General features: G+C 43.6%; 2 long non-coding RNA genes and 1 other non-coding gene across 3 annotated transcripts in view; 1 reads left to right on the forward strand and 2 right to left on the reverse strand.

Moving 5' to 3' along the window:
* The window catches only part of LOC113888500, a 56,177-nt gene extending 54,170 nt beyond the window's left edge, over positions 1–2,007 (forward strand). Inside the window, exon 2 of the long non-coding RNA XR_003509998.1 lies at positions 1,588–2,007. This is a non-coding gene — a long non-coding RNA (uncharacterized LOC113888500). The remainder of the gene's footprint in view (positions 1–1,587) is intronic.
* Positions 1,141–6,583, reverse strand: LOC113888499. The gene is made up of 2 exons (XR_003509997.1): positions 5,553–6,583; positions 1,141–1,714 (listed from the first exon to the last, which is right to left on the reverse strand). It is a non-coding gene; the product is annotated as an uncharacterized LOC113888499 (long non-coding RNA).
* Positions 6,584–11,394: 4,811 nt separating this feature from the next.
* Positions 11,395–11,467, reverse strand: TRNAW-CCA. Its single transcript has one exon. It is a non-coding gene; the product is annotated as a tRNA-Trp (tRNA).
* Between the last annotated feature and the right edge of the window lie 1,010 nt (positions 11,468–12,477).

Raw genomic sequence — 12,477 nt, forward strand, 5'->3', positions numbered from 1 at the left:
GTCAATTAAGCTCTAATTGTCTATTTCTATGGACAATATTACTCAATTCTTCATTAATATGGAAGGCTTCCCAGAGAAGATTGTCTCCTAAGAGTTGCAAGCTTCCCCATGCTGCCACAAGGCCATAAGGGAAGTTTCTCCCTAAGAAACAAAGGAGTTTTAAGTCCAGCTGCTTGTGAGCTTAGCTGAGAATGGACTGGACTTTTCTCTCACATCCACTTAAATCAAGGCAAACTTCTGGAAGACGAGGGTTCTGAGGTGGATTACGTATTCAAGCAGAAGAAGGTCGGTTGAGGACTACAAGAGAAGAGGCTGATTTAAGCTCTCTTGCTCCTACTGTGCCCTGCTCAAACTTCCATTTTTGTGTCTCAATCATACGAGATTACAATGGATCACTCATGTTTAAAAGCCTAATCAAAAGCCCCATTTCTCCCAGGAAGGAGACTCACTTTACTATGAAAACCATAGTGAAGCAGAAAGACAGGTAACAGTGGAACAGATTCGGCACTGTTCTCCCTAACAGAGAGCCTCATGCCCAATATATTTAACTTAAGCTGATAAAGGGGATACGTGTTGAAGTGATGGGCTTCAGATGCTGTTTCAGTTCCTACCAGGCATACTTACACACTTCCTTCTCATGAATAAGTTCAGTGGAGCAGAGAATGCCCCGTCTTGGACCAGTTCCACATTGTGCTTCTTTTGATGCAGCCAAAAAGGGGAACTAGAGAGAGGGCTTTTCCTTCAAATGCAGAGCCAGGGTCCACCTTGGAGGTGGCTGCAAATGGCCCAAAGATGGTGAGGCTCACAGTGGGCAAAGGCAGGCAGACAGCTCCTAACAAGGGCAGAGTTGTCAATGGTTACTCATAAAAATCTCCCAAATGTGGCCGCAAGGAGGGTTAATTACCCCCCTTTCCTGCCACTCGGCTTTCTCCAATGTGTCAGCCCATGACACGGATCGCTGATTTTCTAGAAATATTCCCTGGCTTTGCAGGGACGTTCTGTTCAACAAATGGCATCCAATCTGCTCACGGTCCCTGGAATCTCAATTTCCTCAAAGGATTTTTCATCTCAATCCAGCTCGTGTGAAGGTTTTTCCTTCTTCATTTTTCGGCAGAAGAGAATAGGCAGAGCCTGCTTTACTTTTTTTTTTTTTTTCTTTTTCTTTTCTGTGTTATTCTTTTTCATAAAGTGAAATCCTTTGCTGAAGAGTCTGAAATTTGGGAAAAAATCCAGCTCATCTCTCAGATATTTCTAGAATTACGTAAAATGGAATGAAATTTGTACAGTTCAGAACAGGAAATGGAAAATAACTGATGTGTCATGTGTTCTATGAGATGAAAACTACATGATAATCAGAAAAACAGCCCCAAATTCATTGGCCTGATTCAAAGCTCTCCTTCTTTTATCAACTCACACATAAACCAGTAACATTTACTTTCTTAGATTCGTGGCAGGGCCACATTTGGGCTAACTTGCAATCTCTTCAGATTATAAGCACCTTCTCAAAGAAATGACAAAAAAGTATCTTGTTTTTTTTTTAAACTCAAGACACTTATGTTTTACTTGCTCTGTTCTGCTTCCTTCTAGGAAAAGAAAGAACAGCAATAAGGAAAAGATGTATCTCATGCCTCCCATGCAGCCCATCTTCCACTTTTTTCTCATTCCAGCCAGTGCAAAAGGCAACTTGAAACTTTCAGGGCCCCGTGTACTCAAGCTGTTGGGAAGAAAGCAGACAAAAAGAACAGATCTACTGGAACTGATGGAGACCTCTTATCTCAGGCTTCTAACCTACTGGGGGCCGGGAAGGGCTGGGGGAATTTACATGTGTAGTAAGCACTGTTTTCCTGCAAAGAAAGAGAACTTGCCTCTCCTGCCTTGCAAAGACTGTGGGGGAAAATTTAAGTGGACGAACATACATTCCTATCCAACGCTAAGGCTAAATCCTTACAGGCAAGTCATAGGAAAGAAAAAATAAATTTTGAAATCCTCATTTCTAAGGGAATTAAAGTTGACTTCTCAAGAGATTTTCTTTGGGAGAAAAGGGAAACTGGGGTTTGCAAAATGGCCATTTTGGCAAACAAGATAAAAATAATAGGCAGTGACCCAAACAATTTCTGAAACCAAAGTCAACTGATCTTAGCTTCAAGACTACCATTATTTTTAATCCTTCAGGGATGGGGCAAGCATTGATCAGTGTTTCGCCTGTGTCTCTTATGAGATCTATAAGGATTTTCAGTTTGGCTACTTACGTTGGAAAAGACAGATGTGATTAGCAAATGGATGTGATGTAAGCACCTGAATGGTTCAGACATATTCCTCTCACATGAAGTCCCCTGTGAAATGGAAATTTTAAATGGACCATTTAAGGAATATTGGGCAAACTTAAGTAGGTAATATGTTCACATTGCATCACCATGCAAAAGACCACCCCAAAAGCACCTACCATTCCTAAAAATAGGAGAACTGCATTTCCAGTCTCAGGAGTGGAAAGCTTTTTGAGGCTTAGAACACAGAAGGTTTGCTATCGATTATATCCAGCCACAGGTCATTTCCATCGACTTTAGAGCTGGCAAAACTCTTCCAAAGCGGGATTTGAAAATATTTAAATAATTCAAGAAACACCATATTTTAGTCTGGGATTAACATTGGATGGGAAGTGAGTTCAACAATCTTTTCAGCAGGTCCAACCTAAATATTGAGTATAGAGAGCTGGATGGAATACAAGATGATCATTCTGGAGAACTGAATTGTCTTTGGGCCACGATGTGAATGCCACCACTCTTACTTTAAATATTATGAAGTTGGCCAGATAATTTAAAATCCATGGTTTCAAATTAAGAGTATGTAACCAAAGCAGAACTGGTCATAGAGAATAATTTATGGTATCAGCCAGGATTTGCAGCACCGATTTGCCTCTCTACCTCCTTCCTGCTCCTTAAACAACGACTAAATTTTCCTGGGACATGTTCATAGCCTTCAAAAGACCTGGGTTCTGATGACCATATCCCTTCTGGGAGTTTCTGCCCTCCTTCAATCACTCAGAATGTCCAGCTCTGTCCTCTTAGAGTTACCAGGTTCCCTTGAAGCAAATCATTTCCATGAACAGCTTTAACACAGCGACTCACCCCAGTGAGGTTCTTCCCGAGCCTTCTTTAATAAGCTTATCCCCCAAGTCTCCAAAGGAGAAAGATTTTTTTTTAAACCACTGAAATCTAATTTATCATAATCACATATGGCTCTCAGGGGGCATTTTTGAAGCTGTGGTTTTCGGGTCTCCCCATGCAAGAACCAACGGGATTGTTTTTCTTGTACAACAGTTGGGTGATTTGGTGAACTGTATGTAGCATTGCCTCATAACTCAAGCTGGCAAGAAAACGGCTCTTAGGTTTTGGTTTTTGTTTTTTCTTTTTTTGCTTTTCTTGGGTCTCAACTAATGGTATGAGCAAAGAGAAAAGCTGGCGACTAGAGAGCAATTAATCTCTTTTGGCATTCCTGTCATCCCTGTGGCCTCCCTGGCTGGGCTGAAGAACATCAGAAAATGAGTCTCTTTATAAATAATCACTTTTGATTTACAAGATCCTGAAGTCCTGCCTTTATGTTCTGTATGGAGCTATAAACCTAGAAGAGTTCCCTCCCCAGGTCTCTGTTAAATTTCTCTTTATCCCTTTAACTTTTTCTTTTGGGGGGAGGAGAACAGTTCCAGACATTTGTTGGGGCTGCAACAATAAACACGAGTGAGCATTGCTCAGCAAATGTGCCGATTCTTACACTTGCAAAGAGCCAAACTGTCCTTAATTTTTCAAATTATACTTTGATCCAGTTAACTGGCGTTATTTCGGCACTAACTCTCTGCTTCACACAGGCCGTTGTGCCATGGAACTTGCGCTGGCTCTTTTACAGGTTACTTAGAAATGTAGCCATTGACATATCTGGGGGAAAGCCAGGCCCCAACAAGAAAACAACAAAGAAAACAAAAATTCTGAGACCAACGCTGCGGAGCTGGGGAGGGTGAGTGGGCTTTACAGGAGTCTAAGAAACACGTAAGATCCTAAAGAAATGTACCCATTAAGGTGCCTTCGTGAAACAAGCATTCACCAAGTTCATTTGCAACGAGCCAGGGGACCAAAGGCTCCTTGCCTGGCTGTGACTGCAAGGGATCTGGGCGGCCAAGTGCCAAGGCTCTGTCCGTTCTCAGAAGAGGTCTCCTGGGTAGAATAGAATCAGAGACATTCCCAAAGGAAGGCTAAAGGGTGGGCAGGTCAACCAGCTCTTCATGCCCCACTGCTGCTGCTGCTGCTAAGTCGCTTCAGTCGTGTCCGACTCTGTGAGACCCCAGAGACGGCAGCCCACCAGGCTCCCCTGTCCCTGGGATTCTCCTGGCAAGAACACTGGAGTGGGTTGCCATTTCCTTCTCCAATGCAGGAAAGTGAAAAGTCAAAGTGAAGTCGCTCAGTCGTGTCCGACTCTTAGCGACCCCATGGACTGTAGCCCGCCAGGCTCCTCCATCCATGGGATTTTCCAGGCAAGAGTACTGGAGTGGGGTGCCATTGCCTTCTCCGTCATGCCCCACAGTGTTCCTTTAATCCTTCCTAGAGGCTTCACTACCCTTGTAATCTTACATGCACTATTGTCTGTGGGACATCCCCCAGGGTAACAATTCTCTTTTGGACAAACAGTAAGAAGACACTGGAGTTGCAGGCCAGAGTCCCTCAGCTAAAATCCTCTCCCCAGTCTACCACCCAACAAGAAAAGCTCCATTCACTGGCAGTGGGCTGGCCCTGAAAAATGGCAGCTTCAGGCCAAGGTGTCTCTGGTCTGAGTTGAGATGCCTCCGTCGCTGCTATGATGGACAAACGACTGGAGTTTGGTTTGCAAAACACCGTGCTATCTATCATTTCCTTTTGATTTCCCACAACAACTCCACCTTCGAAATGGGCATCCTGGAGCCCAGAGAACTCAACTGCCCATTCTCATAAAGTTAGTGGCAGGGCCGACAGGAACTAGAAGGCAGGCTTTCCAGGCCCTGAGTTCTGGCAATACTTCGTTGCACCCTGAGCTTAGCGGGTCCAACTCTGACCCCAGTGGTCCGGGCCAGAAAATGAGGCAGATGTCCACAAGGAGGACAGAGGCGCCTCCAGCCCCTTCTGCTCTGTTTCCTTAACTTGAGTACGTGGGAACCATTTACTGGTCCAGGGCACTTCAGCAAGCAAGCAAAAAAGACTCGGGACACAGGCAATCACTAAGGTGACTTCAGAACCTGTTAGATGGCTACCCAAGGGGCCTCCCCGCAGCTCCAGAGCCTGGAACTACGCAGGCCAAGCGGGAGTGGCGAGTTCGAATCCGAAGGGAGCCGACCCCCCTCCCCACCCACCCACCTACCTTGGTGCAGCGCCCTGGGCCCCACCTCCAGCCGGGCCGCGGGCAGCTGGAGCAGGGAGCCGGCTGAGGTGGCAGGTTCGGGGAGGTTGGGGTGCCCTGGGGGAAGACGGCCCACCTGTGCAAACGCTGGAAAGGAAGAGAGGGAAAGCAGGCGCCGGGCACCTCTCACTGACCTGGCCACCGGCCTCCGTGGTCCACGCGTGCAGGCGCTCCGAGCTCTCCGGGGCGCTCCTCCGAGGTCTGGGATTCGCAGGTTGTGGCGAGAGCTAGAGTGCGTGCGAGGGGGGAGGAGGACTCGGAAGTGGGGGGGGAGGAAAAACATCACCGCCCTCACACCACGAGGGAACAGCGGCTCGCCCGGCTCCCTGGGGCAGAGCCAAGGCGCGGGTGCGGCGGCCCGGGGCCACCTACCCGCCCGCCGCCCGCCCCCTACTCGGCCCGTGAGGCCGGCGGCTCGGCGCGGGCGGGAAGTCCGCGACCACGCAGCAGCTGCAAGCCCGCACCCCCTCGCTTCCCGGACACCGCCGCTTTCTCCCCTATCCCCCGACCCGAAAGTTAAGAAATCGGGAGAAAGTGTGAGGCTTAGCGGGCGACTTTCCCATCACGCAGCGCCCCCCGCCCCCGCTCCTCTGGCTAAGCGAGCGTTGGGGTCTTAAAGGGACCGCACATCTCCTCCGGCCCCTCCTCCCGCTCCGCGCTGGAGGCGCCTAGGAGCTCCCCGCCGCTTGCTCACGGCCTGATGACCCCGGCTGCCCTCCGACTTCCCTGCTGGAAGCCCTCAGCCTCCTCTCTTCCGGCACCACGGCCGCTCTGCGTGCACCTGGTCTGGTCCCCAGCCGGCGCGCGGGACGCGGGATGAATTGGCCTCGAAAATGATGCCCTATAGCAGGCTGCTGATCATTTCCGGGTGTATCTCAAATCCACATCGCGGCTAGTAAAGTGACAAAACGTTGGTGCCCTTCAAGGCAGGATGGCGATGAGTGTGTGTCTGTGGAGGGACAAGGGACGACTTAGAAATCTGCTTTCGTTCACCAAGAGAGTTCCTAAGACCCAGGGAAAGGGTCTCTAGTAACTGTTAGGTGTCTTGAAGAAAACTTGGGAGTGGCTCACCAAGAACCCATCCGTGAAATCGCAATATCACTGCTGACCCCTTGGTGAACCCGAGATGGACTAGTCCAGATTTGAGTTTATTCCATGAGCAAGAGGTACAAATTATCAGGATTCTCTAAGGGCCTGAAAGCGGTGCCTTGACAGACAGTACCCATTTATATTTTGAGCTCCTAAATTTAAAGGAGAGCTGCAGGATTTTTTCAAGGTGGAACTGCCTTATATTTGATACTCTTAACATCAACATGCCACTTTATGGCTTACAGAGTACTTTCCTATGCATCATCATTACTTTTTAAACTCTCACAACAAACCGAATCATCTGTCCATGGCCTCAAGTGTTGGAGTTGGCGAGGAACTTCTGGACCATTCTAATCAACCTCTTCCTGTCACAGAAGAAACTGATGGAGGAGGGAGCGGGAGACCTGATGTATGGAAGGCCGCGCTAGATAGATTTGACCTTCCAGTTAGGATTTCCTGACTTTCAACCCGCTGCTCTCTGGCTGTTATCCCCAGTCTATAGATGAGGAAACTGATGCTCAGAGCAATTGTGCTTGCCAAAACCATATCATATATCATGAAGAGAGAACAAAGGAGAATGAAAACAAAAATAATTATCCCTGGAAGTTAACGCTTTTTTTTTCTTTCTTCACAAGTGTTAATATCATCCAACTAGCCCTGAATTGCTGGGGATGTTTATTTCAGTGTTAACAAAGAACACTTGGCCCTTTCTGAAATGTTGCCTTCAGGGCCCAAAATGTCTAGCTCCATCCTGCTACCTAGGTAGCCACACATTACCACATGCATTCAATTTGTGCTGTACTATATTAGTTTGAACTTGCTGATTTGTTGCCTCATAACCATTCTCATGCCACTTAAGGCACTGATGTTTTGTCTCACTATACTGAGTTCCTCAAGGCCAAGGACTGGTTGTTTAATTTCCTTTGTATCTGCATCCCCCAACCCCCATCATCACTCCCAATGTGCTTAGAGAGTATTCAGGAAAATGGGTGTCAGGGAACAGACAGGGACAAGCATAGATCCCAGTATTAAAAATCAGTAGACTCACTGAGATTTAACAACTCATCTATTTGGCTACAACCACTGGCTCCCCTCGCTTGATGTAGTATTCTGATTACTCCATAACAAACCATCCCCAAACCTAGTGGCTTAAAAGCTTCCAATGATTTATTATGATCAAATGGTTCTTTTCAACTGGGCAGTTTTTGCTCAGTATATCTTGTACACTTGGCAACTGTATAAGGGGGTGCTGGAATGCTCTGAAAGGTTCTTCATTAGTGTAAATGCTGGTGGTCCTTATATTCATTCCAGTCTTGATTTCTGAATTGGGAACTCCAACGTGGGTCCTAACCTAGACATCGTACCAGGTCTTTTTCAAGCTAAACTGATGATTATCTCTATGCTTTATTTTTCTCTACTTATTAAATGGGGGATCAAGCATAGATCATCTCATAGTCATTCTTAAGAAGTTTTACTTTGAGATAATCATAGATTTATATGCAATTGTAAGAAATAATTCACAGGGATCTCAAATACCTTTCACTCCCAATGATAACATCATGTATATCTATAGTTGTTGTTTAGTCACTGTCGTGTCCTACTCTTTTGTGACCCCATGGACTACTGGCAGTGAGATTTCCCAGGCAAGAATACTGGAGTGGGTTGCCATTTCCTCCTCCAGGGGATCTTCCCAACCCAGAAATCGAATCCATGTCTCCTGCATTGGCAGGTGGATTCTTTACCACAGGGCCACCTGGCAGAGCATATCTATAGTACACTATTACAAACGGGAAATTGACATCAGCACCATCTATCCGCCTTATTCCAATTTCAACAATTCTATATGCACCCATCTGCCTGTGTGTACAGCTCTAAGAAAAGTTATCACGTGTAGGTTGATGTGATCACCACCATAGTCAAGATACTAAACAGTGCCAACACCACAAGGGTCTCCACTGTTACTCATCTTCTGTCCCTCTCTTCCTGACAACCACTAAACTGTTCTCCATCTCTGTAATTTTGTCATTTAAGAATATTACATGGAATCATACATAGGTTACCTTTGGAAGTTGGCTTTTTCCACTCAACATAATTCTCCGGAGATCTATTAAAGTTGTTCCAATGTCAAGAGTTTGTTCTTTTTACTGCAGAGTAGTATTCCATGGTATGGAAGTATCACAGCTTGTTTGACCATTCATGTATTGCAGGATATCAGGATTGATTCCAAATTTTGGCAATTACAAATAAAGGGGCGATGAACAGTTGTCTACAGATTTTGCATAACCTAAATTTTCATTTCCCCTGAATAAATGCCCAATAGTACAGTTCCTGGATTGTATGGCAAGTGCATGATTAGTTTTGTAAGAACTGCCATATGCTTTTATAGAGTGCCTACACTATTTACATTCCCACCAGAAGTGAATGAGAGATCCAGTTTCTCTACATCCTTGTCAGCATTTGTTGTTGTCATTATTTTTCATTTTAGCCATTGTGATGGGAGTACAGTGATATATCATTGTGGTTTTAAATTGCGTTTCCCTAGTGCCTAATGACAGCTGCTATCTTTTCTTGTGTGTATTTAACATCTGTATATCCTTTTCAGTGAAACGTTTCTTCATATATCTTGGCATCTTCTAATTGAATAGTTTCTTACAGTCAATTTTTAAGAGTTCTTTATTTAGGTACTGATCCTTTGTTGCATACGTGGTTTGCAAATATTTTCCACCAGATTGCATCCTCTTCCCCTAAGCGTTTATAGAACAAACATTTTTAATTTTGATGAGGTCCAATTAGTCAGTTTTTCCTCTTATGGATTGTGTTTTGACAATAAGTCTAAGAATGCTTTGTTTCAGTTCAGTTCGGTTCAGTTGCTCAGTCCTGTCTGACTCTTTGTGACCCCATGGATTGCAGCACGCCAGGCCTCCCTGTCCATCACCAACTCCTGGAGTTTACTCAAACTCATGTCCACTGAGTCGGTGGTGCCATCCAACCTATGTCGTCCCCTTCTCCTCTAGCCTTCAATCTTTCCCAGCATCAGGGACTTTTCCAATGAGTCAGCTCTTTGCATCAGGTGGCAAAAGAATTGGAGTTTCAGATTCAGCATCAGTCCCTCCAATGAATATTCAGGACTGATTTCCTTTAGGATAGACTGGTTGGATCTCCTTGCAGTCCACAGGACTCTCAAGAGTCTTCTCCAACACCACAGTTCAAAAGCAGCAATTCTTCGGCACTCAGCTTTCTTCAGAGTCCAACTCTCACATCCATACATGACTACTGGAAAAACCATAGCCTTGATTAGACAGACCTATGTTGGCAAAGTAATGTTTCTGCTTTTTAAAGTGCTGTCTAAGTTCGTCATAACTTTTCTTCCAAGGAGCCATGATCTTAGTTTTCTGAATGTTGAGTTTTAAGCCAACTTTTTCACTCTCCTTTTTCACTTTCATCAAGAGGCTCTTTAGTTCTTCTTCGCTTTCTGCCATAAGGATGGTGTCATCTGCATATCTGAGGTTATTGATATTTCTCCCAGTAATCTTGATTCCAGCTTTGCTTCATCCAACCCAGCATTTCTCATGATGTACTCTGCATATAAGTTGTGCTTTGTTTAGCCCTAGGTCAATTTTTCCCCTATATTTTATAGTATTATAGTTTTAAGTTTTACATTTAAATCTGTGATTCATTGAGTTAATTTTTATATAAGGTATGAGATTTAGATTGAGGTTCACTTTTTGCCTGTGGATGTCCAGTTGCTCCAGCATCATTTTAAAAATAACTATCTTTCCTCCATTGAACTGCCTTTACACCTTGGTCAAACATCAGTTGGGTATTTTATGGGTCCGTTCCTAGTTTGTCTCTTTCCTTATATCAGTTTCTATGTCTATCCCTCTGTCAACAGCATCCAGTTTTTATTGTTACAGATATATAGTAGGATTAATATCAAGTAGAGTGGTTCCCCCACTTTATTCTTCCTTTTCAAATTGTTTTAATTATTCTGGGTCCCATACCTTTCTGTATAAATTTTAGAATAAGCTCATCTATGTCTACAAAAAACCTTTCTCAGATTTGGCTAGGAATTGCATTAAACCTACAGAACAGTTTAGGAAGAACTGACAGCTTTCATGTGTCTTGTCTTCCAATCCATGAATACAATATGTTTCTCCATTTCTGTAGGTCTTTCTCAATTTCATATATCAATGCTTTTTATATTTCAGCATATAGATCTTGTACACATTTTGTTAGATTCATGCCTACATATTTTATTTTCTTTGGAGCAATTGCAAATGTTATTGTGGTTTTAATTTTGATTTCCAGTGTTCACTGCTAGTATATATAAATGCAATTGATTGTTGTGTGCTAATCTTGTATAAAGTGTGCTGTAGAATACACAGTCATTTTATTTTTTCCCAGCTTTATTGCAATTTAATTCACCTAGAACATTGTGTAAGTCTACGATGTACAACATGATGATAGGTCACGTGTATATATTGTGAAATGATTGCCACAATAATGTTAGTTAACATGTTCATCACCTCACATCACCTCACATAATTACATTTTGGGGATCTATGTTGAGAACATTTTTTAAATCTACACTCTTAGCAACTTTTAAGTATATAAGAGGGTTATATTATATATTTAATTATATCCTAACTGTAGTCACCATGCTGTGCCTTAGAGTCTCAGAACTTATTTATTTTATAGCTAGAAGCTTGTACCCTGTGACCATCATCTCCCCATTTCCCTCATCCTGCAGCTCTTGGCAGTCACCATTTTTACTGTTTCAAAGTTTGGCTTTAAAAATAATTTATTTTGCTGCACTATGTCTCAGTTGTGGCACTGGAGATCTTCATTGCCTCATGTACGATCTTTGTTGTAGCATGTGGGATCTAGTTCCCTGACCAGGGATCGAACCTGGGCCTCCTGCATTGGAAGCCAAGAGTCTTAGCCACTGGACCACCAGGGAAGTCCCAAAGTTTGGCTTTTTTTTCTTTAAAGATACCACAGATAAATGAGATCATACAGTATATGTCTTCTTCTGTCTGATTTATTTCACTTAGCATAATGCCTTCAAGGTCCATCCATGTTGTCAAAAGTAGAAGTGAATGTAAAAATGGAAGCATTATGGAATGAATAATATTGATCAGTGTTCTGAGAATATAGATTTTAGCATTTTAAATCCTTCTCATCCTATCTGAACCTGGAAAATCTGGTTATTTGATTATCTTTCAAAAACTAGCAGGGCATATAGAGATTAAGAAGAAGTATATTATGGCATGGGGCTTCCCAGGTGGCACAGTGAAGAATCAGCCTGCTGATGTAGGAGACACAAGAGACGCAGGTTTGATCCCTGGGGTGGTAAGATGCCCTGGAGAAGGAAATGGCAACCCACTCCAGTATTCTTGCCTGGAAAATTTCATAGTAGAGAGGAGCCTGACAGGCTATAATCCAAGGGATCACAAAAGATTGGACACAGCTGAGTGACTAAGCACAGCACACAGCAAATTATGGCATATGTTTACTTCTTTATACAGAAAATCAGACCAACCTAAAGTTTGTATTAATCAAATACTTGATTCAGTATCTAGAAGTTGACCTTTGAGGACCCTTAAGCTGCACTTAATATGACCCCATTTATCACTTGTATGTATTCATGTTTGTTATGGAATTTTTGTCTTTGTTATATTTTCTTCTTGCTAGTCATTTCTAAATGACTCTCCACTTTCACTTTCATCAAGAGGCTTTTTAGTTCCTCTTCACTTTCTGCCATAAGGGTGGTGTCATCTGTGTATCTGAGGTTATTGATATTTTCTCCGACATCAATCTTGATTCCAGCTTGTGTTTCTTCCAGTCCAGCGTTTTTCATGATGTACTCAAGTGCTAGAACACAGAGTTGGCTGTCAATAGTGTGGTTCACCTAATATTTCCATCTTTCTTTCTTTAAGATTCATGTAGAACTTTACCCTCACCTCCTAC

The sequence above is a fragment of the Bos indicus x Bos taurus genome, unplaced genomic scaffold (assembly GCF_003369695.1).
Source record: "Bos indicus x Bos taurus breed Angus x Brahman F1 hybrid unplaced genomic scaffold, Bos_hybrid_MaternalHap_v2.0 SuperScaffold_100301, whole genome shotgun sequence".
In the NCBI taxonomy this organism is placed as follows: domain Eukaryota; kingdom Metazoa; phylum Chordata; class Mammalia; order Artiodactyla; family Bovidae; genus Bos; species Bos indicus x Bos taurus.